Here is a 26462-nt window from a genome sequence, read left to right as displayed (position 1 = left end):
AGAATTTCAAAACACTTTACCATCCAAAGTGAGGATTTTTCAGTTGCACAATGTGCAAGAATCCTATTTTCTTTGAGGCATCTTCAATACATATGGAAGGAAGTGAGAACTGAAGAATGACACAGCTCTACAGAAATTTGGACGTGATCTACTCCAGGTTGGGGCACTTTTAACAAGTGCAGTGCTGCACATACACACTAAAAACCTTTAGTAAATTTTAAAGCAGGCCGGGCACAGTGGCTCATGCCTGTAATCCTGGCACTTTGGGAGGCCAAGGCGGATGGATCACCTGAGGTCATTAGGAGTTCAAGACCAGCCTGACCAACATGGTGAAACCCCGTCTCTACTAAAAAATACAAAAATTAGCTGGGCGTGGTGGCACATGTCTGTAATCCCAGCTACTCAGGAGGCTGAGGCCGGAGAATTGCTTGAACCCGGGAGGCAGAGGTTGCAGTGAGCTGAGATCGCACCACTGCACTCCAGCCTGGGCAACAGAGTGAGATTCCTTATCTAAATAAATAAATCAATCAAATAAAAAAAAAATAAAATAAAATTTTAAAGCAGCCCCGCTTAAGAATAAAAGAGTATGTACACTAGCGAATAAAATTCATAAAAATTAATTACTTGAAAAACAGAATTACTGGGAAGTTACCCTTCTACCACTTGCTAGCTATAAGCAACTGGGCAAGTTACCAACCACTGTGAAGCTGTTTTCTCATTTGTACTTGACATTAGGATGTTCCTCACAGGTTGTAAGGATTAAATGGAATAATGAATATAAAAAGAGCACATGTCTTGCATTCTGTACCAAAAATAGCTACTAAAAATATATTCTAGCTTCCTCTCTGAGTTTACACTTTTGTTCCATCCAGCTGAATAAGACTATATTTAGTAATATGTTTCTTTTGTATTATGTCTCTTTCTGATCTCCCCCCCATGAAGTTTGGGCTTCATTGACAGGGAATCTAATGACCTTTGTTTTAATTTCCTCTAGCTCTTTGCATACTGCCCACAGCAATTACTCAAATAAATATTAAGACATTACTTTATTTTCTTTTTAATTTGCATGTGCTTGCATATGCTACTACCTGCTTGTTCATCTTGAAAACTACTTACTCTTCAAGACAGATCAAAGTTACCACCTCCATGAAGCTTTCCATAACTTCCATACCCCTAGTTAAAGTTGCAGCAGATTCAATGATTATTCCTAACTCTTCACTCCCTCCCTGTAACAGAACTATACTATCATGTTCCCACTAGAGTAAGCAAAGAATTCATCCCTACCCTCCTAATGTTGGGCTTGGCCTGTGACTCGCTTTGGCCAATGGAATGTTAGCAAATGTGGTGCAAGCATAGGCTGTAAATGTGCTTTTGTGGTTTGACCTGGCTTCTTGTACTCCTGCCACATGTCATGAGAAGAGCTTGTCCCAATTATCCATTGCCTCTTCATCCTGGGTTCCAGAAAGAGATACAAGGACAGACCTGAACCTGACCCCCCTGAAGCAGGAATCCCCTCTGACCTATAGATATAAAAGAAAAAACTAAATATTTGTTGTTGGAAGCCACTGAGGTTTAGGAGTTGTTATACGACACTTGTGCAGCAGGAACCTGCTAATACAAAAACTTTCTCCTCCAAATACACATCGACTGCTGTGATGATCTACTCTCAGTCTCTCCTACTTGACTGTGAGTCTCTGAATGTGAACAAATAAACAAATGAGCAAATGAATAAATGAACCTGATCCAAATATACAATATCACCAGGAGATGGCTAACTCAATTGTTTCCTTTCTTTCATGTGCAGTAACTTCCTTAGATCTCAAAGGCTGGCAAGCAAATAGATTTAGGCCACATTCTGGGACCCAGGTTGCCAATGAGGCCTTACACTGCCATTTGGTTGGTTCAGTGTGAGACTTTAAATTCAAGGAGTGGTGGACAGGAAGAAAACAACAACAAAAAAAAAACTTAGGTCGTCTAGCAGTGGTAACTGGCAGAGTTGCTGAAATGGGCAACATTGGCTTCCACACCTTCAAGTAGAATACAAGCTAACTAGTGCTTCTGTGTCAAAGCCTCTAAGGGTTAAAATTTCTCCCTTAAAATAGGCTGTTAGTGAGGCAAAGGGCAATGTTCCCACTTTACAAAGGAGTGAAGGGCTGGAACCCTTTTCTTTTAATTGGGTAGGCAGGAGTCAGTGCCCAACCAAACTGTAGGAGAGCCCTCAGAGGGCAATCAAGACTCTTCAGTATGAGGTGCTCACCCAACTCCTAATATTCTGGACGATGTCCAGCATGGGAGCTAATCGAACATTTCCCTCACTCGCTTGACAAAGATTTATTGAGGGCCTGGCACTATTCTAAGCACTGGAGGTGCAGCAAGGGAACAAGATAGAAAAACTTCCCGCCTTTGTGGAGTTCATATGCCAATGGATGGAAACGATGATCAAACTAAATAATAAAAATAAAATAAGTTTTTGAATACCAAATAAATTATAACACATTGGAAGGTGATGAGAACTATGGAGGAAAACAAAAAAGGGAAGGGAGGAGAGTAGTAACTCAGGGAGAATTGGAATTTTAAAGAGAGTGGTTAGAGTAGGCCTCATTGAGAAGGTGATATTTGAACAAAAATGTGACAGCGATGAGGAAACAAGTCATGCAGATATCCCAGGGTCCTGAGGTGGGAGATGTCTGGCACATTCAAGAAATGGCAAGGCAGTCAGCGCTGGTACACCAGAGTGCCCCAGGAGAGCAAGAGGAGAGGAGGCCGGAAAGGACACGGGTCAGACTGTATTAGGCCTTGGGAGGACAGTAAGACTTCTGGCTTTTACTCTGAGATGAAGCAGCATTAAGGAAAGCCAGACAAAAAGGCAGCAAACATTTACTTGCTCCCTTTTACACATGTGGCGCTGTACAGACATCTCACGGAATCCTCACAAAGACACTCTGAGGTAGGTCTTATTTATTGAGACAGGATCTCGCTCTGTTGCCCAGGCTGTAGTACAGTGACACAATCTCAGCTCACTGCAACTTCCACCTCCTGGGGTTAAGCAATTCTTATGTCTCAGCCTCCGAAGTAGCTGGAATTACAGGCACCCACCACCATGTCCAGTTAATTTTTGTATTTTTGGTAGAGTTGCAGCTTTGCCACATTGTCCAGGCTGGTCTTGAACTCCTGGCTTCAAGTGATCTGCTGGCCTCGGCCTCCCAAAGTATTGGGATTACAGGCGTGAGCCACCACACCCAGCCCAAGGTAGGTCTTATCTGTGTTTTTCACACAAGGAGAGTGAGGCTGAGGGGGGCATTCACCACCAAGCTTATGTCTGACTGGCATTTGCTGATGGTTGTGTCAGAATAAGCCAACCCAATGTTGACATCTCATTTAATTCTCTCCACACAGATTCCTCCAATTGGCGAGGCAGAACAAAACCCCTCTGTGGACCCTCATTCTCTGCTTAAGCATAAGGAACTCACCAGCCCAGAGCTGGCAGTCAGAATGGGGGCAACCTCAATGCTAAATTGTGAGGGATGAATTTTGGCCACTACAGTGTCTTGCATTCTCACCAGAGCCTCACAATAACCTCAGTAAGAAAGGGAGGGTAGGAGTGAATACACCCATTGTTCACAGATATTACTGATGTGTTCACAGGAGGAGCTCCCGCGGCAAGTTTTCCTTGGGTTCAGCCTCTCCTACCCATCCTCCATTCAGCATGATGCTGAGTCATTTTTCTAAAACCCAGTTCTGACCAAGCTACAGGCTTAAAATCCTTCACCAACTTCCCACTGACCATTGACTAAAACTCAAAATCCTTAAGTGGCTCTCCATGAACTAGCACCTGCTTTACTCTCCAAGCTCTCTTCCTTAGGCTCCAGCCATTCTGAAATTTTCCAGTTCTTCTTGCCTTCAGGCTTTTGTATGTGCTGTTCCTTCATCCTGGAACACCATTTCCCTGTTAATACCTGTTAGGTCTCAAGTTACATGTCACTTACTGCACAAAAGTCTTCCCTAACCCCTCCAAGCCCCTCCTATGTGCTCAATTAGAACCTGACTTCATCAGTCACAGTACTTATTACACGGTCTCAAATCGCTACCTACTCACGTTTGTCTCTTGCCAGTTTATGAGCAAGGTCTGTGTCTCCCAGTGATTTGTATCCCCAGCTCTTGCCACTGTCTTGCCTCTACTAGGCACCCAAGGATTCATGAAAAAAAAAAAAAAAATGATGAACACAGGTGGAAGGGGATTGAGTTTCCATTTCCCCCTGAACATGAACATAGCTCTAGGGTCCATAAATGAAAAACTAGGTCCATATTATTCAATGTGTTCCAGCTCTAGATCTTTCACATCATTCTGTGGTTTGACTAAGTTGAATGACTTCTCTAAGTCTTGATTATCTCATGCATATGATGGGTATATTCTCTTCCTTGTGGAGATTACTGTGAGGCTCTGGTGAGAATTCAGGACACTGCAGAGGACAAAGAAGGATAAGGAGCAGCAGTAGAAACAGCAGCACAAAGAGAAATTGGAGGACTTCAAATGTGGACTGTGCTTAATTCATATTTTCCATGTGTCAGCCTTGCCATGCCACATCTATGAATGCCAATACTCTTCTTGTCAACTATCCAAAAGTTAAGCTGGAGAGAAAAACTAAGGCCCCAAATAGTTGATGCTTGCCTTTGATGGCAACAAAGAGTGGATCTGAGCTTCTGACCCTAATTCCAATTGAAATTCTAATCCCAGGTTAAAAGTCTAATTAACAACAAAATTTCCTTCCCAGCAGGCTCTGCTGCAAGGAGGGGCCCAGATAGCACAGACAGCATCTTCTCCTTTCCCAGACAGGGTTGTTGTACCAAAGCCTACACAGATCACCCAGGCAAGGAATGTAAAACTTACATAAGTGGTGACTCTCACGTGATGAGGATTTCAGAAGAGAGGCAAATTGTTCTGACAGTCCCATGACATCAAGAATGAAGGCTTCAAAAAAAAAAAAAAAAAATCTGGGCAGCAACAGAAGAGCAGTAACAAATATGCTTGAGTTGGGGAGAATGCCACCAGACAAAAAAGCCCTGATCAACAGGAAGGCTCATCTCACCGGAACACTTATGAAACCATCGTGCATAAAACTAAATGCTTTGTAAACTTCCTAGGATCACAGCAGCATCAAAGGATGGATGGAAGGAGAAGCCAAAGATGGAACAAATTGAATGTGACAATCAGAGAGTCTTTGCTCACCTACCTCTCAGCAGAAAGATTTCCCTCCAGTGTACCAGCCCAGTGATCATCAGATCACACTGCCAGGACATCCATGCCCAAAGCTGCTAACTGCACAGCTGGGCTGCTCTGCTGCTCAGGCTCACTTGGTTGGACTTGCCCCTAAGTTCTTCCCATTGGCTCCATTTTACCCTGCCCTCTTGAACCACATTTAATTTATTCTCCCTTGCACATAATAGTTTACAAAAAAGATGTCATGCTCTCCCCACCTCTTCTTAGTTGAGGGGAAGAAAAACTTCGTTGTTCCCTCAATTGTTCCTCACATGTTTTCTAAGCCTCTCGTGATCTTGGTCATTTCTCTCCAGACTGAAAAAATGAGCAGGTGGTGCTAAGCCCTTTACACATATTTCAGTTTAACCACTCTGACCACCATGCAGGTAGGTATTCTCCACATCCCATAGATGAGAACACTGGGGCTCAAGTTAAATAACTTGCCTAAGGCCACTCAACCAGAATGTGATTTGACCCAAATCTTAACCCAAAGCTTAAGATTCTGAAGCCACTATTTTTCATCTTTCACTGCATCACTAGTCCCCTATTTCTCAGAGAGATCACACAGCTGGTTAGGGGCAAAGATGAGACTAGAACCCAAATTTCCTGATTCCTAGACAATTCTCTTTTCACCCTACTGTTCCTCCCTCTGTACAAATGACTTTGTCATTTCTCATGGGCAACATGCATCAGCCCTCAAGGCATGGCATGCTCTTCTAAGGACAACTTGTTAGGAATTAGAAAATGATCAGGCCCTTTGGGTTTGATTTATGGATAGACATGGAAAAGAGAACAAGCATGAGATAGAGGGGAAAAAAGGCATCTGTGTCACCATGCAGGTATTTATACATGCCTACTGGCCTCTTAGAATGGTATCAATCCCTCGAACCAGAAACTATTACTAAAAGAACCTACATTTTATATGCTTAAGCCCAATCAAAATGTTTTGTAATATGTGTACACAGAAATGTGTTTATATGAAAAGCAAACTTTGTCCACGCACAGTTGGGTAACAATGCTACATGAATATTTTGTTTCTGTATAGTCAGAGCCTTCAGTGCTCTATTTTTAAAAAACACATAAATTACTCAGTGTAATGTGTTGCTTAAATGGGGCTTCTTGAGAGGAAGGAATTGTCTTGTGACTGGTTCAAGATAGCCTCTTAAAAAATAATAGCTGAATGAACAAATACAATGAACTTCTTTATAAAGAAGTGAACAAATGAAAGGATATAGATAGAATAAGAAAGGATAAGCTATCCAATAATAGGTTGTCTTTTTTTGTTTTTTGTTTTTTGTTTTTTTTGAGACAGAGTCTCACCCTGTCACCCAGGCTGGAGTGCAATGAGTGCAATGGTGTGATCTCTGCTCACTGCAACCTCTGTCTCCCAGGTTCAAATGATTTTCCTGCCTCAGCCTCCCGAGTAGCTGGGATTATAGGCACCTGCCACCATGCCAAGCTAATTTTTGTATGTTTAGTAGAGACGGGGTTTCACCACATTGCCCAGGCTGGTCTCAAACTCCTGACCTTGTGAACTGCCCGCCTCAGCCTCCCAAAGTGCTGGGATTACAGGCGTGAGCTACCGCGCCTGGCACTTGCCATTTTTTATGGAGCAACTGAAAATTAAAAATGGACAGTCATCTCAAAATACAAACTTTCACTTTTGTGAAGATTCTTTCAAAGATGGAAGCCATTTTTCTACTTCTTCTATCTCCTCCAGGTCCAGGCTGAGTAGCAGACAGCTAGTATCTTCTGGAAACTGGCTTGGTGGTCTCAAATTATGAATGAAGAGGGAAAGATGGGTAGAAAGACTACCTTATCTGACAATTCCCCCAGCTCCTTAATCTCATATTCAAACCTAGCAATAATATCCCTGGATTTCTGAAAAGCTCACTTTCTACAATTGCTAGGCCACAGGTTTAAACTTACAATACCCATAGGAATAAAATACGCTAACCAAGCCCCAACCAAGGGCAAGATAATGGGCTGTGTGAGGAGACAGCATCACACACAACTAACCATAATACAAGTATGTCAGCTACAGATAAAGGAGGCACACAGCAAGTGTCAGGTAGGCCACAGAGATTTAGGAAGGAGATAAAATGAGGCTAGCCTTGAAGGCTGCATTAGAGAAGGAGGTGGGCATTCTGGGCAAGAGCACTGGACCCTGAAACCATAAAGGTGTTCAAAAAGAAGGCTGGTAACTGGAGTACAGGGTGTAAATGGGGCAAGTGACCAAGGTTGGACCCCAAGAGGCCTTAAGTGTCAAGGGGGGAAATTTGAACCTGAATTTTTCATGCTTGCCAGTCTTGATAAATGTGCTAGAACCACCCTTTTAATCTATATTTTCTGGATCAGGATTCTAAGAAACAAAAACAGTCAAGAAAGAAAGGATCTGAGGAAAAGGGCCGCTGAAAGTTCATTTTAAACTTCATACCTGGGCTGAAAATTCAAATCATATGTAGAAGACAGATGGCACTCTACAAAAGGGGTGACTTGTCTTTAATAACATATCACTAAGGACTTTAAGCCACATAGAAAAGAGTTCTGATATTGCAGGGAGCTGCTGCAAAAGCCACCATATCCATGGGCTTTTATTAACTACACAGCTTGTGAAGCACCAAGAGGCTTGCCTAAGTTCAAAATACCAGAGAGAAACCTTTCTCCTTGGAATGGCAGCATTCACCCCAGGCCCAGATCTCATTCTGGAAGAGGGTAATTTGTATGCACCAAAAGTTCGGATAATGTATGCAGTCCCCTCCCTCAGAGAGTTTAGATTCTGGAAAGGAGGGCACATACCGAACAAGCCCAAGAAGTCCCACAGAGCAGAAGGGCAGTGGGCTATAAAACTTTTAACCAGAGGATTTAATGTACTCTTGGGGAGCCAGGGAAGGCTTCTTTGAAGAGAAGTACGATCTCTGTCAACAGCACACTCTATAGTGACATCTAAATTGGGAGTGCCATCACTTTCATTATATTCATGATTGCCTCAACAGCCAGCAGTATTCAAATCTGGCTGATCAGCAGCAGATTCCCAGACATTGCTCAAGGCTTACTGAACCAAACTCTTTAGAGCTGATGTTCAGGAATCTGCATTTTCTAAAATGTTCCCACATGATGTGGATGCTTGGCCAACTTTGGGAATCACAATTATAAAGGATTCCCAATATGTCAGGAATGGCTGATGACTGGATGGAGCACAGCAATTAGTCAAAGTTAAACATGCATATTTGTAACAATTGTTTTCAGCTGTTACAAGAGAACACACATGAAATAAATTAACAGTCAAATCATAGAGTCATAACCAATTCTTTGCGTGGATGAGGAATCTGTGATGAAAAAGGTCGTAGAGCAATTGCTCAAGGTCACACAACTGCCTAATGTTGGAGCTAGGACATGCAGAGATCTCCTTTACCCTCTAGGACATATACAATTTCAACATAAATAAGAATTTGCAAACTGGCTAGTAAATGGTTTGGGCTGCATTTCACAGCACCCCTGAAAGTCAAACACTGATAACAGCCCAAATTACAGATGAATACCAGATTTAATTATTTTCTAGGTTTCAAATTCAAAAGAAAGGAGTGGAAGAACTAGCTGATTTATTAACTAGGCTGGAATTAAACTCAGGATCATAAAGTTAACTGAACTGTAGCTATTGCCAGCTCAGACTTTAAAAGGACCACAGAAAGACTCAAAGTGAGAAAGCTTCACTTTTGGTACAATCATGTACATTCCTAACCAGACTGGGAATGAGGGACTCTCCCCAAATGTACTAACTCAGAGGTTACAAAAACTGTCTGTACATTAGCATCATCTGAAAAGATTTTTCTAAAAACACCAATGCCCAGGTCTCTTCATCCTCCCTCTCCCTACAACAATTCTTATTTAAATGGCCTGGGGTGAGACTCCCACCTAGGATATTTTTCAGAATGGTGCCTAGATGATTGTAAGATGCAGCCAGAATTAAAACAATTTAACTGGTTCTCTCCCACTTCTAGCTTCTGCTCAAATCCAGGGCCTATAGGTGAAGCAAGCAAGGCACCCAGAGCACAAAATATAAAGAGGCAAGGTCACGTGAGCTCAGCACGCTGCACCTGCAGCACTCTGAGAATGAGTGTCTCCTTAAGAGTAAGACACCCAGGGCACATAATTAAAAAGACACTCACGTCAGGGAGCATCAGCACTTGCATGACCTTGTCTCCAAAGACTTTGTGCTCTAGGTACTTTACCTGCCTCACCCTAGTCCCAGACCTGCTCAATTCCATCTGGTCAGGCCAAATTGCCCCATTAAAGATGCATCAAGCCCCTATTGTGTGCAAGATCTTCCTTGATCCTCTCCATCCTCTAAAGAGACACTGATTTTGAAACTGATACAGGTAAATAATGTCTGCCATATTCATTTTCTATACCCCCAGTAGAAGAAGTGTTGTCATATAGTAGAATGCACTTGTAGCTTTGGAGTCAAAAGATAACTGGAAGTGGATTAATCTATTAGTTCTTTGACAGTTTCCCTAATGACTCTCATTTGTTTCTTCATCTATTCAACATGGGCAGCAAAACAGATCTATCTTACAGGATTACCATGAGGATGACATTATATTGTAAGTAAAATGGCCTGGGACACAATAAGTGCTCCATAAACACCTAATGACAATAAATAAATCCCCAACATTTCACTAACTCAATCACCTTTCCATTCCATTATAAGGTTGGAGTATTACAGCTGCTACCTTTTCTATTTACCTCACTAGACTGTTTCCTATCCTCTAACCTCCCACACCATTTTAAGAATGAGTCAAATTCTTGGTTTCTGCAAGCACACACACTCCCACCCCCCACTGCAGAGACCTTTGAGGAGAGTTTTTTAAATCTTCTAAATTTGAGATGGTGTATTGGTAGGAGAAAAGCTGGGTGAAAGGATCTCATTCTTCAAACATAAGAATTCCCTTAAATTTTTCCATCTTAGGCCTGGACCCCAACTTCAGAGAATCAAAAAGCCAAGAGTTTGATATCTTGGTCTCTAGTTCTGCAGTAACAGCCCTCCTCTAGCTTCTTCCAGCAGTAGGCAGAAAGGCTTTGGTATCCTGTGTCTCTAGCACATAGCAGGGTACCTGGAATATAGCAAGTGCCTCATTTATTGAGTAAATGAAGAAGAGGAAAAAAGATCAGAAAGAAAAAAAGCAAAACAATTCAATGGAATATAGAAAAGGCCAAAAAAAGGGCTGTACAAAAAAGTTTGACAAGTCATCTTCCATAAATATATTAATTCTATGGTAGGCAGAATAACGGTCCTCCAAAGATGTCCACATCCTGATCCCTGGAACCTGAAGATATGCTGCCTTACATGGTAAAAGAAACTTTGTAGATATCATTGTTAAGAATCTTGTGGGGAGATTATACTAGATTATCTAATGAGGCCCAATATAATCACAAGGTCCTTATAAGAAGGAATTAGGATAGTCAGAGGGAGAGACACGAGATATGAGGATGAAAATGTTGGAGGGATGTGTTTTGAAGATGGAGGAAGGGGCCATGAGCCAAGGAATGCAGGCAGCCTGTAGCAGCTGGAAAAGGCAAGGAAACAGATCCTCCCCTAGAGCCTCCTGAAGGAACTCAGCTCTGTTGATCTCTTGATTTTAGCCTGTAAGATCCATTTCAGACTTCTGACTTCTAGAACTGTATAAGTTTGTGTTGTCTTAAGCCCCTAAGTTCATCCCAGCAGTAATAGAAAATTAATACACAGTCTGAGGACACAATGTTACTTATTCATCTCTGAGTTGTGCCAGATCCCTATTGACTCCAACAAGGATGGCACCCAGTTTAAAAGGCTGAAGAAGAGACCCAAAGCCTGCAAATGAAACATGAGGTTTTATCCAGGTCTTATATGCAGGGGAGAGAGTCCAGTGGCAGCAGGCTGGACAGAATAACCACACAGGCCCGTGGTGGTAGGCTGGGCAGAAGAACCACAACCACTTGCAAAAACACACAGTTTATACACCATTTTCACTTAGCACCCTTCCCCTAACAACCTCCACCTGGCAACCATCATTTAACCCAAAACAAAGGACCTCATTTCACAGGACAGTTGGGGACTCAGACATTCCTCATAGATAAGGAATAGATCTCCAGGTTGGCCATTCCCAGATTCATTAGCTCAGAACTCTGAACACACATTCAGGTAAATCTGCCATACAGTCATGCGCAGGGTGTGCTCCATCTTTACACATTTCAGAGAGCAGGGGAGAAGCACACTGGATCTCTTTGTGATCATCAGTGTTCAGTACAACTCTTAAAATGGAAACTTGGCAAGACCCACTGTCTTTGGTTAATGAATGTAAATGAATGTAAACAACTATTTATCCCAACCAACAGTAATAAAGTAATAAATTAGTATTTCTTTCATTAGCATAAGTTACATGCTGTTATGTCACTGAGTTCTAGCTCAGACACAACTATTGTTTCAGAGCTTGGGGGGCAAAGCTCACGTTTATTCCATCCTGTTTAGACACCCGATGCTGTGGATTCTCCTTCATTCTTTGGTTGTGTATGCAACAGAATTCCCTTGCTTTCAAGGCATTCCTTGAACCACTTTTATGCTATAGGAGAAACTAGCCCTTTTTCCTCAGTCTAGTTGGCAGTTTCATGAAGGAAAAAGAATGTAAGATTTAAACTCACAAGATCTGGTTTGAAATCTAATAACTCACTTACTAGCTTGGTGACCACAGACAGCATTTGCTTGAGCCTTAGTTGCTCATCTCTAAAATTCAGACTAACCACTGCCTACCCTCTTTGCTGAATCACTACAGGGAGCTGATGAGACCATGTATGGAAAGACATTTTGTAAAGTGCAAAACATTATACAATTATATTTATACTTTTTTTTTTTTTGAGACAGGATCTTGCTCTGTCACCCAGGCAAGAGTGCAGTGGCACAATCTCAGATCACTGCAAACTCCGCCTCCTGGGCTTAAGTGATCCTCCCATCTCAGCTTCCCAAGCAGCTGGCCCTACAGGCACATGACACCACACCTGGCTAATTTTTTTATTTTTTGTTAGAGACAAGGTTTCATCATGTTGCCCGGGCTGGTCTCGAACTCCTGAGCTCAAGACACTCGCATTGGCCTCCCAAAGTGCTGGGATTACAGGCACGTGCCCAGCTGATCCATTCTCCTTCTAACATAGCATGATCGCTAAGCAGATACCCATAAATTTGGGTAAAAGGAAAGGTTCACAGTACAGTCTAGAAGAAATGAAGAATGCTTTTACTTCACCTGCCTTCGGATATATAGTTCCTGAGACACAATAGGAAGTAGTATTCTACTTGTAGATAACAAATAGCCACAAGCATGCTCCCATTGAAGAAGTCTTAAGGAATATCTGACCTGCTATCTATGAAGTCCTATAAGGTGATATTAATGAGTAAAAGGTGCTATTACATGGTAGTTACACCAATCAGTCAGTACCAACTCTGCCCAGGCATTATGTCTCTGAATCTGCAAAATCCAGTCATCCTTCATGATAGTTGTCATATTCCAGAAGGACCTTCACTATGTGTATGAAGGCAGGAGAATGACCAACCATATCTAAAACTCCATTTAACATTAAATATCAAAATGGACAGCAACCAGCCCAGCCCCAGTTTTGTCCCCTTACTTATATCTCAGGCTAGCCTGAGCTCAGACACAGTACAATGCCTCACAGAAGGATAAAAGCCCTAATGAACAAATTTCATAAAATATTCAGCTGGCCTTTTGGAGAAAAACAGCTGGAGCTAACCTTAGGAATTCCACTAATTCCCCCTACCACACAGCCTAAAAATAGCCAAAGAGCATTTCTTGCTAGTGATGGCCTTTCCTTTAAAGGAAATAATATGCAAAAGGCATGCTGGGGTCATTAGCCCAAACCATGCAGTCCCCATGATAAATCCTTGGCCAAATGTTCCTATGAGAATCTGCCTTCATAAGGTCAACACTGAAATTTCCTTGGGAAGGTTCCCGGCTCCCTACTTTCCACTGTATAAGAGACATAGGTTATCAGCCACTAATTCCCTGCATGGCCATGAGGGTTTCACTTCCCTTTCCTTGGTCTCGGTTTCCACATCTGCAAAAATAAGAGGGCTCAATTCTGACCTCTAAGGTCTTCTGCCGGTGTAAGACTCCCTGGGAGGTACAGTGAATGGCTTCACTGTCTTCAGGATAAAATTCAAACCACTCAGGGTTACATTAGCCCCTCCATATCTACACCCTGACTTCCTTTCCATTTCTTCCTACACAGTACCTTGAAGTTCTTTAAACTTACCTTTCACATCTCTGTCTTTGGAACATGCAGCTCCTTTTGCCTGCAAGGTCTTTTTCCAGCTTCTTAAATTCCTAGTCATCTTTCAAGACAGAGTCCAGGTGTCACCTCTTTTCGGAAGATGAGTCTAGTCCCTTCCTGATAAGTGGAGTTAGAGTCTCCTCCTCTTTGGTCTCACAGGACTCGGCATTATATAGCAACTGTCTGTTTCCTCATCAGTCTCCTTTATCAGCCTGAGCTCTCTTGGAAGGAGGAGACACCATGTTCATCTCCTCTATATTTTCCAACACCTGTGCCTGCCACTCAATGTTTGGTGATATTGTTCCAAATTCCATCAAAGTACCACATTCATTTTATAGTGGTATTCCAAAAGACCAGAAATGTATTTTTTCAATATATGTTTTCTCTATTCAAAAAAGAAAGTAAACTATATCTAAGCCTTTGCCTTATTAGGAAAAAATATATAGCTATTCAGATTTGTAATGTAATCTTTGCAGAGTTGAAAATATATATTAAATTTGTCCCTGAGAAACCTCTCTTTAAACCAACTAAACCATAGTTCTTAAAAAGGCAATTCAAAGTTAGAAATGATGTCCAGCTATGTGGTTTTTTTATTTTACCAAAAGGAAGGAAAATCTCTAGAAGGAATAAATTATACACTAAACTTTCTGAAAATTCTCAAGCCCTGGAAATTCAGATGAAAGGCAGCAAGGAAAAATGTGATATTACATAGAAAACCAAAAAGCCTTGTTCACTACTAATAACATTAAAAGTTATATGCATGTATTATAAGAAATAAAAAACTAAATTAATGCAATTAATTGGTAGGACTTGAATTTTATTGAAGAATTAGAGAAGGAAATGGCATTTAATCTTTCTCCAATACCTTTTTAAATTTTTACACACATTTTCTCTACACCATAAGGCAAACCAGCAAAGTAGTCACCATCATCTGCATTTTACCAATGAGGAAACTGAAGTTCATGGATCTTAAGGGACTTCATTAAATTCATATTGCTTCTAAGCAACAGTTGGGATTTGAACTCAGGTCTACCTATCTCCAAAGTTCTGACATAACAGGAAGAGAAGCAGAAAAGGGGGAAGAAAGGTGCAGGTACACAGTGCCCTGCAAAGGAACCCAAAGATGCAAACAGGAGCTGGGGTTTTCCCTGAAACCCCGACACACCCCAAATACCAAGCTTTGCAAGATAGAACGTTGTTAAACTTGATGTGAAATGAGATCAGTTACAAAGGAATTTTTATTCTTTACATGATCCCAGTTTAGAAGCTTATATAAATAAAGTGTGGAGAGCAGGCAGAAAGTATGATGTTATAGCATCAGCAAATCTATTTCTCCTATACCCTCATGAACAAAAAAATCCTTGCATTGATCTGGGCAAGAGCTTTATAGTATTAATCAAACCTTAAACCCCTCCAAAGGCAGGCACAAATGATCACTGGTACTTCATAAGCTAGAGTCAGCCTGTGCCCTGCCTAGAGGTGCAGCTGAAGATCTGGGTTCTGGTCTTCGCTCTGCTGCTAAAAACCGAAACTCTTTGTTTCACTCATCTCTCTGGGTGACTCCACCTGTAAAATGAGGCATTTGGATTCTGATCTGTCAGCTGCCTTCCTTTTTTTTTTTTTCTTCTTATGGACATAAAATCAAATGACAAAATGAATGCCAACACCATCACCAAGCTAGCTTAGGGAGAAAGAGATGAATAGGCAGACTATTGGAGAAAAATGTCACCCTGCTGCCCAGTGCAAAGCCTTTTTAGAAACTAAACACTTTTCATAAGACATTGCTACAGAGAAGGAGAGAATGATAATTAGGAAAATAGGGTATAAAACCTAACAAAAATCTTTCTTTTCTCCTTTCTGTACCTCCCTCCCTCCTTCTTTAATGACAGTATCCTGTTTGGGATTAAGCTAGGCACAATGGGTACAACTATTAAGTCCTAAGACCTGGTTCCTGTTGTGAAGAAGATATTGGCCCACAGCAATAATAACAGCTCCCATTTGTACAATGTTGGGGGTTTACACTGTACTGTAGCACATGCACTCTTCACAACTCTTCTTAGAAGGTAGGTAGAGCAGGTAGGAATAAGTATCATCATCATAATCCCCCATTTATTTATTTATTTATTTAGAGACAGAGTCCCACTCTATCATCCAGGCTAGAGTACAGTGGCTCAATCTCGGCACATTCCAGCCTCTGCCTCCTGAGTTCGAGTGATTCTCCCACCCCAGCATCCGGAGTAGCTGGAATTACAGGCATGTGCCACCGCACCTGGCAAATTTTTGTATTTTTAGTAGAGATGGGTTTCACCATGTTGACCAGGCTGATCTTGAACTCCTGACCTCAAGTGATTCACCCGCCTCAGCCTCCCAAAGTGCTGGGATTACAGGTATAAACCACCATGCCCAACCCACCCTTTTATTGATATGAAAACTGAAGTTCAGCAAGGTTAAGCAGCATATCCAAGGTCACACAGGTGTTAAGTGACAGAGCTGAGAACACATTTGTAAAGGAAGAGAAGAACTAAAAACAATGGGTGCTATGGTTTGCATGTTTATCCCTCCAAATCTCATATTGAAATTTAATCCCAATGATGGAGGGAGGGCCCAGTGGCAGGTGTTTGGGTGATGGGGGTAAATCCCTCACAAATAGATTAATACTCTCCTTCAGAAGATGAGAGAGTCCTTACTCTATTAGTTCCCTTGAGAGCTTGTTGTTTTAAAAAAAGCCAGCCACTTCTCTCACCTTTTGCTTCCTCTCTCTCCAAGTGATCTCTGCACAGCTGGCTCCCCTTCTGCCTTCCTCTAGGAGTGGAAGCAGCTGAAGGCCCTCACCACATATAGATGCCCAATCTTGAACTTCCCAGCTATCAGAATCATGAGCCAAATAAACCTTTCATCATTATTATTATTATTATTATTACACTTTAAGTTCTGGATTACATGTGCAGAGCATACAGTTTTGTAACATAGGTATACACGTGCCATGGTGGTTTGCTGCACCCATCAACCTGTCATCTACATTAGGTATTTCTCCTAATGTTATCCCTCCCCTAGCCCCAACCTCGCAACAGGCCCCGGTGTGTGATGTTCCCCTCCCTGTGTCCATGTGTTCTCATTGTTCAACTCCCACTTATGAGTGAGAACATAGAGTTTGGTTTTCTGTCCTTGTGACAGTTTGCTGAGAATGATGGTTTCCAGCTTCATCCATGTCCTGCAAAGGACATGAACTCACCCTTTTTCTGTGGCTGCACAGTATTCCATGCTGTATATGTGCCACATTTTCTTTTTTTCTTTTTTTTGGAGACGGAGTCTCGCTCTGTAGCCCAGGCTGGAGTGCAGTGGCCGGATCTCAGCTCACTGCAAGCTCCGCCTCCCGGGTTTACGCCATTCTCCTGCCTCAGCCTCCCGAGTAGCTGGGACTACAGGCGCCCGCCACCTCGCCCGGCTAGTTTCTTGTATTTTTTAGTAGAGACGGGGTTTCACCGTGTTAGGCAGGATGGTCTCGATCTCCTGACCTCGTGATCCGCCCGTCTCGGCCTCCCAAAGTGCTGGGATTACAGGCTTGAGCCACCGCGCCCGGCCATGTGCCACATTTTCTTAATCCAGTCTATCATTGGTGGACATCTGGGCTGGTTCCAAGTCTTTGCTATTGTAATAGTGCCACAATAAACATGCGTGTGCATGTGTCTTTATCATAGAATGATTTATAATCCTTTGGGTATATGCCCAGTAATGGGATTGCTGGGTCAAATGGTATTTCTGGTTCTAGATCCTCGAGGAATCACCACAAACCTTTTTTTAAAAAAATAAATTACCCAGCCTCAGGTATTTCTTTACAGCAACACAAAATGGACTAAGACAATAGGGTGTATTTAAGTGTCAGCTGTGTGGTTAGAGGGGTAGTGAAGAGATCAGAGCAAAAACCAGGGTGAGGTAAGACTTAACCTGAGCTTTGCACAGGGGGAAAGATTTAGACAAGTCATATGCCAACTCACTGAATTCAATGCAGAAGACAGCATAGTACAGCTTTGGAGTACCGGAAAACAAAAGGACATCTATTTTCATACATACACAAAAGAGCATTGTCTTTCATTGAAGAAGTGGACACTCTTTAGTCACTTCAGTAATTACCATGTGTATGCTCTGCATATTTTTCTTGGTAGCAGAAATGGGTGGCCCCAAGCCCTACTTTTCCCTTGGCACTAACAGTAAGTATCAGGAAGAGGTTAAGGACGTGTCATCTGTACCGTAAGTGAAGGTGAAAACAACTAATCTTGGCACTCTTGACCATTACCAAAAGTATCTGAGCTAATGGGCCTTTTAGTCAAGATATTCCTCTCTGCAGGTGTGACTAATCACATGCCTGTACAGCAAGCTTACCTTCCCAGACTGCATTCATTGCTACCAACACTCAATAATGTAATTAATGAGCATCCTGAACCTGTTTCTGAGGCACGAAGAGAGAGGAGGGGAATGGCTGGGAAAGATTTCAAGGTGAACATAGAGCATCAAAATTATAGAAGGGAATTATAAAACAGGCCCAGGCTCTGTACACTAACAGAATGGGATTTAAGCACACTCCCCCTCCCTCCACCAAAAAAGAAAAAGAAAAAAATTACCAAAAAACAGGAATTGGGACTCTGGAATCAGGTAGAGGTCCTTCACAGAGGAGGCTTCAGATATAAGAAGAATAAAACTTAGGTCAAAGGAATCCTAAGGTTTCACTTAGCAGAATTATAGGTCTTCTTTTTTTTTTTTTTTTTTTTGAGACTGAGTTTTGCTCTTATTGCCCGCGCTGCAGTGCAGTGGCATAATCTCAGCTCACTGCAACCTCCAACTCCTGACTCAAGTGATTCTCCTGCCTCAGCCTCCCAAGTAGCTGAGACTACAACTGCACACCACCATGCCGGCTAATTTTTGTATTTTTAGTGAAGATGGGGTTTCACCACGTTGGCCAGGCTGGTCTCAAACACCTGACCTCAGGTGATCTGCCCACCTCGGCCTCCCGAAGTGCTGGGATTACAGGACCACGCCCAGCCGGTCTTACTTCTTACTAGTGAGACTTTAGTCACCCTGCAGATTCCAATTTATTTTCATTAAGTAACACTTAAAACAATTTCACTAAGGGTTCTGAGATGAAATTCACAGGTATAATTCACACAATGTAGGTTATGATAAGATTAAACAATCCTCCCTCACCCTTACCCCATCCCCTCAGCCCACAAAGCAATTAGCAAGCAGTGGGGATGGGGTAGAGGCCAGGACTATTTGATAGTGTTAACCAGGAGTGGTTTTGGAGTTTGGACTTGAAGCTGAAAGTGACTTTCTACCAAAGAGAATTTAAACCTTCTCTTCCATCACATCAGTACCCAGTACTAATTGCAGAGTGAAGGCAGTGACCAAAGAGAAGCAGAGCTCCCAAGTTAGACAGCAGAACCAGTTCTAGCATCTTTTCAGCCATTCCGGCATCTTGAGCAAGTCAACAAAAGGCAGCAGAGCCTGTAGACACGCAACACTGAAGTCTTGAAGACTTATCCTTGAGCAAGTGCCTAATAATGTCTAAGCTTAGTGAAGAGGAACAGCATAGACACATGCACGCACTATCTATTTAAAATAAGGCTGGGCGTGCAGAGGCTCACACCTGTAATCCCAGCACTTTGGGAGGCGGAGTCGGGGGGATCACTTGAGCTCACAAGTTTGAGACTAGCCTGGACCACGTGGCAAAACTGTATCTCTACAGAAAATACAAAAATTAGCCAGGTGTAATGGGGCATGCCAAGTAGTCCCAGCTACTTGAGAGGCTGAGGTGGGAGAATGGCTTGAGACTGGGAGGCAGAGGTTGCGGTGAGTGGAGATTGCCCCACTGCACTCCAGCCTGAGTGATAGAGCCAGACCTTGTCTCAAGAAACAAATACATGAATAAAATAAAAACAAAATACAGAATCTATATATTCTATAGTGTACTACACTATATTATATAACATATACATCTATATACATAAACACTACTATACATTTAGTTCTCAGTCATTTGCAACCAATTTATGAAATCCTGAAAACTTCCTGCCCTATTATTACATAGAAAGTTAGGCTCGGTGGTTGCTAAGTGATTATGAAACCAGGATCCTCGTCCCCAGGTAGTAAAATCAGGCATCCTTCCTCCATAGAAGAATGTTCTAACAAGGATATTTTGGTTCAGACGTGGTTGTTTATTGGGAAGGGGACAGCAGGATTACATGTGAAGTTATTGCTATTGCTATTATTTCTATGAAGAGCCACCAGGCTGGAACACTTACATGGGCTATCTCCCCAAATCCTCAGTCCAACACTGTAAGGAAAGTGTCATTATCATTCCTATTTCACAAAAGATGAACTGGATTCAGAGAAGCAGAATAATTTCACCTCCATATGTGCTCTTAATTACTATGTTGTTTACAGATATGTGTATATATGGATATATTATAGATATAAGTTACTATGTGTAAACTGACATAATGGAATTGCAAATGTTCAAAAACTATAAACATATGGAATAGATAAAACTCATAAAGTGTTTTTTTTTTTTTTCCTAGAAGTAGGACTTAAAAAAGGTCACACTAACATGGAAAACTGAAAATATTTAGGTAAAACAATCTTATCCATACCTTCAATTTCAAAAGAAGAAAAACAGTCATTTTATACATTTTTAATCAACAAAGATCAATCAATAAATAATTCCTAAGGACATACTGTGTGAGAAGACTTATTAGGTACATCTTACTGCAGAGAGGGGCCATGATTGTAGAAAACTGGTGTGTATTAGAGAAAGAACACTGTCCAGGGATTAGGCAAGGTCAACTTTGCTCCTAGTTCAGTCTCTCTCTCGTTATATGGCGCTGGGCAAGTCACTTAACCTTCTGAAGTTTCTATCTCCTCATCTGCAAAGTGAGGGAACTAAAAAGGATGATCTCTCACATAGACTCCTTCTGGCAATAAAATGCTGTGACTCTCACTGGTGAAAGACAATTCAGGCCACAGCAGAATTTGTCTACAATGAACTATGGCCCTATACCTCTCATTTCATTTCAAAGCCCAGAGTAAAACCATCCCAAAGTCTGTAGTCAAGCAAGCAACAGTCATTCTTTCAATAGTGCTTATGCTCATCTAAAGAGTAGGATAATTTTTCGCCAAATTAAATGTCTCTCTGTGATACTGTGAAATATCTTTGTTCTCTTTTTCTGGTACATAGCTCCTAAAACCCTTGGAATCTCTGGAGTGATAAGAGTGTCTTTTGTATGCTAAGTTGATAACTGGTGGCTGGCAGCCACTAGGTAGCTTCAGAATGGGGGCTGGTCACAGTAAAGACCGAAGCATAATTAAACTTTTCAGTCCAAAGCCCCAATCTCTGGGGAGAAGAGAGGTCCCCACCAGCACATTAAGTGATTAATCACACTGGTGATTAAGCTAATGACCAATGGCCATTGGTTTAATCAGTCATGCTTATGTAATGAATTTGCCATAAAATCCCAAAGGGATTGGGTTTGAAGAGCTTCTTGTTAGCTGAACACATGGACGCTCCATACCCCTTCTCCCATACTTTGCCCTATGCATTTTTTCTATCCATATCCTTTGTAATATCCTTTACGATAAACTGGTAATATAAGTCAAGTTTTTCTCTGAGTTCTGTAACATTCTAGTGAATTAGTCAAACCCAAAAAATGGAGTAGTGAGAAACCCAATTTACAGCCAGTCAATCAATCAGAAATATAGGTGACACCCTATTACTTGCGATTGGCATCTGAATTAGGGGCAGTCTGGTGGTACTGGGTCCTCAGCCTGTGAGATCTGATGCTATCTTCAGGTAGGCAATGTCAGAATTGAATTGAATTAGAGGATACCCAGCTGGTGTTTGCTGCGGAACTGACTGCTTACTTGGTATGTGCGGGGAAAATCCCTGCACATCTGGGGTACAGAAGTGTTCTGTGCTGTGGTGAGTAGAGAATAGGAAAAACACTGCAGTAGTCCATTCCAATGCTGCTAATGAAGACATACCTGAGACCAGGTGATTTATAAAGGAAAGAGGTTTAATTGACTCAAAGTTCAGCGTGGCTGGGGAGGCCTCAGGAAACTTACAATCATGACAGAAGGGGAAGCAAACATGTCCTTCTTCACATGGTAGCAGCAAGGAGAAGTGCTAAGCAAAAGGGGGAAAAGCCCCTTATAAAACCATCAGATCTTGTGAGAACTGACTCACTGTCACTAGAACAGCGGCATGGGGGTAACCACCCCCATGATTCAATTACCTCCCACCAAGTCCCTCCCACAGCACATGGTGATTATGAGAACTACTATTCAATATGAGATTAGGGTGGGGACACAGCCAAACTGTATCACTCTGCCCTGGATCCTCCCAAATCTCATGTCCTCACATTTCAAAACCAGTCATGCCCTCCCAACAGTCCCACAAATTCTTAACTCATTTCAGCATTAACTCAAAAGCTGACAGTTCAAAGTCTCATCTGAGACAAGCCAAGTCCCTTCCATTTATGAGCCTGTAAAAATCAAAAGCAAGGTAATCACTTCCTGGATACAATGTGGGTACAGGCATTGGGTAAATACACCCATTCTAAATGGGAGAAGTTGACCAAAATGAAGGGCAACAGTTCCCATGCAAGTCCAAAATCCGGTAGGGCAGTCAGATCTTAAAGCTCCAAAATTATCTCCTTTGAGATTGCCATGTCTCATATCTAGGTCATGCTGATGCAAGAGGTTGGCTCCCATGGCCTTGGGCAACTCCACCCCTGTGGCTTTGCAGGATACAGCCCCCTTCCAACTGTTTTCACAGGCTGGCATTGAGTGTCTGCAGCTTTTCCGAGCACACATTGCAAGCTATTGGTGGATGTACCATTCTGGTGTCTGCAGGATAGTAGCCCTCTTCTCACAGCTCCACCAGGCAGTACCCCAGGGGGGATTGGGTGTGGGGTCTCCAACACCATATTTCCCTTCTGCACTGCCCTAGCAGAGGTTCTCCATGAGGGTCCCACCCCTGCAGAAAACTTCTGGCATTTCCATACACCCTCTGAAATCTAGGGGGAGGTTCCCAAACCTCAATTCTTGATTTCTTTGCAGTGGCAGGCTCAAAACCATGTGGAAGCTGCCAAGGCTTGGGGAGCTGTACCTTGGACCCTTTAAGCCATGGTTGCAGTGGCTGGGACACAGGGCACCAACAAGTCCCAGAGGCTGCACACAGCAGGGGGGCCTTGGACCCAGCCCTGGAAACCATATTTCCCTCCTAGGCCTCCGGACCTGTGATGGTGGCGGGGGGGCGGCTGCTGTGAAGGACTCTGACACGCCCTGGAGACATTTTCCCCATTGTCTTGCTGATTAACATTTGGCTCCTCATTACTTATGCAAATTTCTGCAGCCAGCTTGAATTTCTCTCCAGAAAATAGGTTTTTCTTTTCTATCACATAATCGGGCTGCAAATTCTCCAAACTTTTATGCTCTGCTTCTTTTTCAAATGTAAGCTCCAATTCCAAACCATATATTTGTGAATACATAAAACTGAATGCTTTTAACAGTATCCAAGTCACATCTTGAACACTTTGCTCCTTAGAAATTTCTTCTTACAGATATCCTAATCATCTCTCTCAAGTTATCTCCCTCTAGTTCAAATCTCTAAGACAGGGGTAAAATGCCACCAGTCTCTTTGCCAAAGCATAACGAGAGTCATCTTTGCTCCAGTTCCCAACAAGTTCTTCATCTCCATTGGAGACCACCTCAATCTGGACTTCATTCTCCATATCACTATCAGCATTTTCGTCAAAACCATTCAACAAGTCTCTAGGAAGTTCCAAACTTTCTCACATTTTCCTGTCTTCTGCTGAGCCCTCCAAACTGTTCCAACCTCTTTCTGTTACACAGTTCCAAAGCCACTTCCACATTTTTGGATATGTTTACAGCAGCACCCCACTCCCAGTACCAAATCATTGTATTAGTCCATTCTTATGCTGCTAATAAAAACATACCTGAGACTGGGTAGTTTATAAAGGAAAGAGGTTTAATGGACTCACAGTTCCACATGGCTGGGGAGGCCTCAGGAAACTTACAATCATGACAGAAGGGGAAGCAAACACGTCCTTCTTTACATGGTGGCAGCAAGGCGAAGTGCCAAGCAAAAGGGAGAAAAGCCCCTTATAAAGTCATCAGATCTCATGAGAACTCACTCACTATCACTAGAACAGCAGTATAGAAGTAACCACCCCCATGATTCAATTACCATTCACCAAGTCCCTCCCCAACAGGTGGGGATTACGGGAACTCCAATTCAAGATGATATTTGGGTGGGGACATAGCCAAACCATATCAAACACTTTGATTTTTATATATAGAACTCTGGTTCTTCATATATCCTAACACCCTTGTTCTTGATGGTATATAGCAAACTAGGCAAAAATAATTAATATTAGTTAATAATAACAATAAGACTATCAAAGTCTTACATAGTAGTTAGAATACTCTAGGCACTGTTTTAAGTATCTTACATATATTAACTCATTAATTTCTCACAACAACATGAAGTAAGCATTGTACAGGTAAGAAAACAGGTTTAGAGAGGGCAAGTAACTGCTTGTTACTCAGTTAACTGCTAGTAATGGCAGCACAACTCCAGCCAGATTGTCCAACTCCAGTGTACATGCTCTGGGCTTCCTTCTTGGACAGAAGTGCCTTCTTGGACAGAAGTGTTGCAAAGCACAGAGTCATTCTACAGGTGGCTTGGGTTCTACATTTTTAAGTCCTTGGCTCTTCTTGCTCCTTTCTCTCTCATCCCTGCACACTCTCTGGCCTGGCTCGTTTTCTGATCTCCAGCTCAGGTTCTGGCCACAGATTTCCTTAGACTGGACTTCCCCAGGCAGCCCAGGGAGAGGAGGCCTTTAGCTATCTCATGGGCACTATTCGGCCACAACAACCCCGTGCCATGTGCCCATGGCAGGCTTCCTAGTATGACCCCTAAAATCAACCTCCACAAGGTAACTGGAAATTCATCTTTCTTAAACCAGGCAGAACCCTCACCTTTGTCAAGACCCGGACAGAGGAGAAAAGCAGCATTTCCCCAGGAAAGACATTTAGTTAATTCAGTTAACCTGAGACTATGCTTTGCAATATTTAATGATAGAAATGGTGCAATGCAATGGTTTGAAAATAGAGCTTTCCGGGCTATGAACCACTAATGCTTCAAATTCCTTCTGCTATATTCTCCCATTAGGAAACCAAAGCCACCAAAATAGGGAAAAAAAAAAAAAAAAAGAGTATGGTAAACCTCATTAACGTCTTGCAAAAAAGAATAAGTAAAATAACAGAGATGTGAATAAAAAAACCCCATCTAAATATATGATATTCTCTGCCTTACTGGTTTTTTTCCTTCCATCTTAGATAGAAGAGAAGAAGAAAAACAAGTAGATCAAGGAGAACAGTAAGGCTGAAATGCTTTACTTCAAATTCAGGGTCCATAATTATATTATTCTCCAAAATAATGGCTTTCAAATGCCACTACTAGCTGAGATACAAGGGAAATAAATGATATCATCATGGGGCTTAACTTTATTACATGTTCGTTTTATTAAATTTATGCACATTAGAAGCATAGGAAATTGCCAGCCTTTAATATTCACACACACGCAAAGAATTATACAAAAAATACATCATCTTGAATCTTGGTCTTCAATTTATTTCCACAATTCCATAGAGCTTTTAAGGGGTTAAAAAAATGTTCCTATCATTGAGATTTATAAACTGATTTCTACCATCCTTGGAATCACTAGTTACTCACACCACAGCCTGTGGCTGCCTGCAGCACGTATTTAATGCAGTATCTTCTTATTTGGGTATTATTTCTCATTAAACCAATCAGAAGAGGCTTCAAGGTAGAGGGGGGAAGTGGGAGGTGAGAAAAGGGCAATTTGAGCCAAGAGAAACACCACACCCATTCCACATGGAAACCACAACCATGTATGGTCGCAGAGTGAAAAGGACTTGAGTGCCCAGCTAAGAGCTGGAAGGCAAAACACCAATGAGGTCCCCTCTGTGGAATTCAGTCTTTCACCTGAGGATAAAGGTTTTTGTAATTCTAAACAAAACTAAAATGAAAAGACATTAACTAAATACCAACATGGATAGGACAGAGTTTCAGGATGAGCTCAAGCAGCAACACAGCTGGTCCCAGGACAGCCGGAAATGAACTCCCTTCAGGTATGGAAAACAGAAGGAAAAATAGAATTTTGCCTTTTCCCTTACCTATTATTCAGAAAGTGTCTACTATCTTCCTAAAAGTAAAAATCCTTGTCTAACAGTTTTATAAAAAGAAAAACAGATCTTAAAACAAGTTGCAGAAACTTCTTCCATTTCTGTTTCTAAAATAATTCAAAACACTAATTTTTAAGATTTTTAATGAGAATTTGAATCATCATGAAATCTTACAGAAAACATGAATTGGTTCAGGAGAATTAAAGAGGGTATATCCCCCAAGTTTTAACTCTCAAGGTCAATCAGAGTCCACAGGAGCTTAAACGAGGCTCATGGCCTGGACTGACTGTTTTTCTCCAAAGAAGCTACATATTAAGATGTATGAAGCCTGAAAGCCAACAGATTTTCACTCATCTATTTCTCAGTAGAATGTAAGTAGCACAATGCCTAGCTCAAAAAATACCGGTTGAATGAGTGCTAAACGAAAGAATAAAACATTCCCAAGGAAGGAATGATAGTGACTTCCACTTCACGCTCTGCCTAAGGTTAGACCTGATTACGTTACATAATACTATGTTTAAAAAAGTCCTGTTCACTGCAGCTTTATTTGTAATAGCCAAAAATTAGAAATAACCCCAGTGCTCTTCAACAGGTGAATGGTTAA

General features: G+C 41.9%; 1 protein-coding gene across 3 annotated transcripts in view; it reads right to left on the bottom strand.

Annotated features, from left to right (window-relative positions):
- The window catches only part of SYTL2 (synaptotagmin-like 2), a 120926-nt gene that overhangs the window by 64811 nt on the left and 29653 nt on the right, over nucleotides 1–26462 (bottom strand). The window lies entirely within an intron of this gene.

Source organism: Colobus angolensis, unplaced genomic scaffold, assembly GCF_000951035.1.
Source record: "Colobus angolensis palliatus isolate OR3802 unplaced genomic scaffold, Cang.pa_1.0 Scaffold174, whole genome shotgun sequence".
NCBI lineage: Eukaryota > Metazoa > Chordata > Mammalia > Primates > Cercopithecidae > Colobus > Colobus angolensis.
This window is presented reverse-complemented; position numbering and strand designations above follow the sequence as displayed.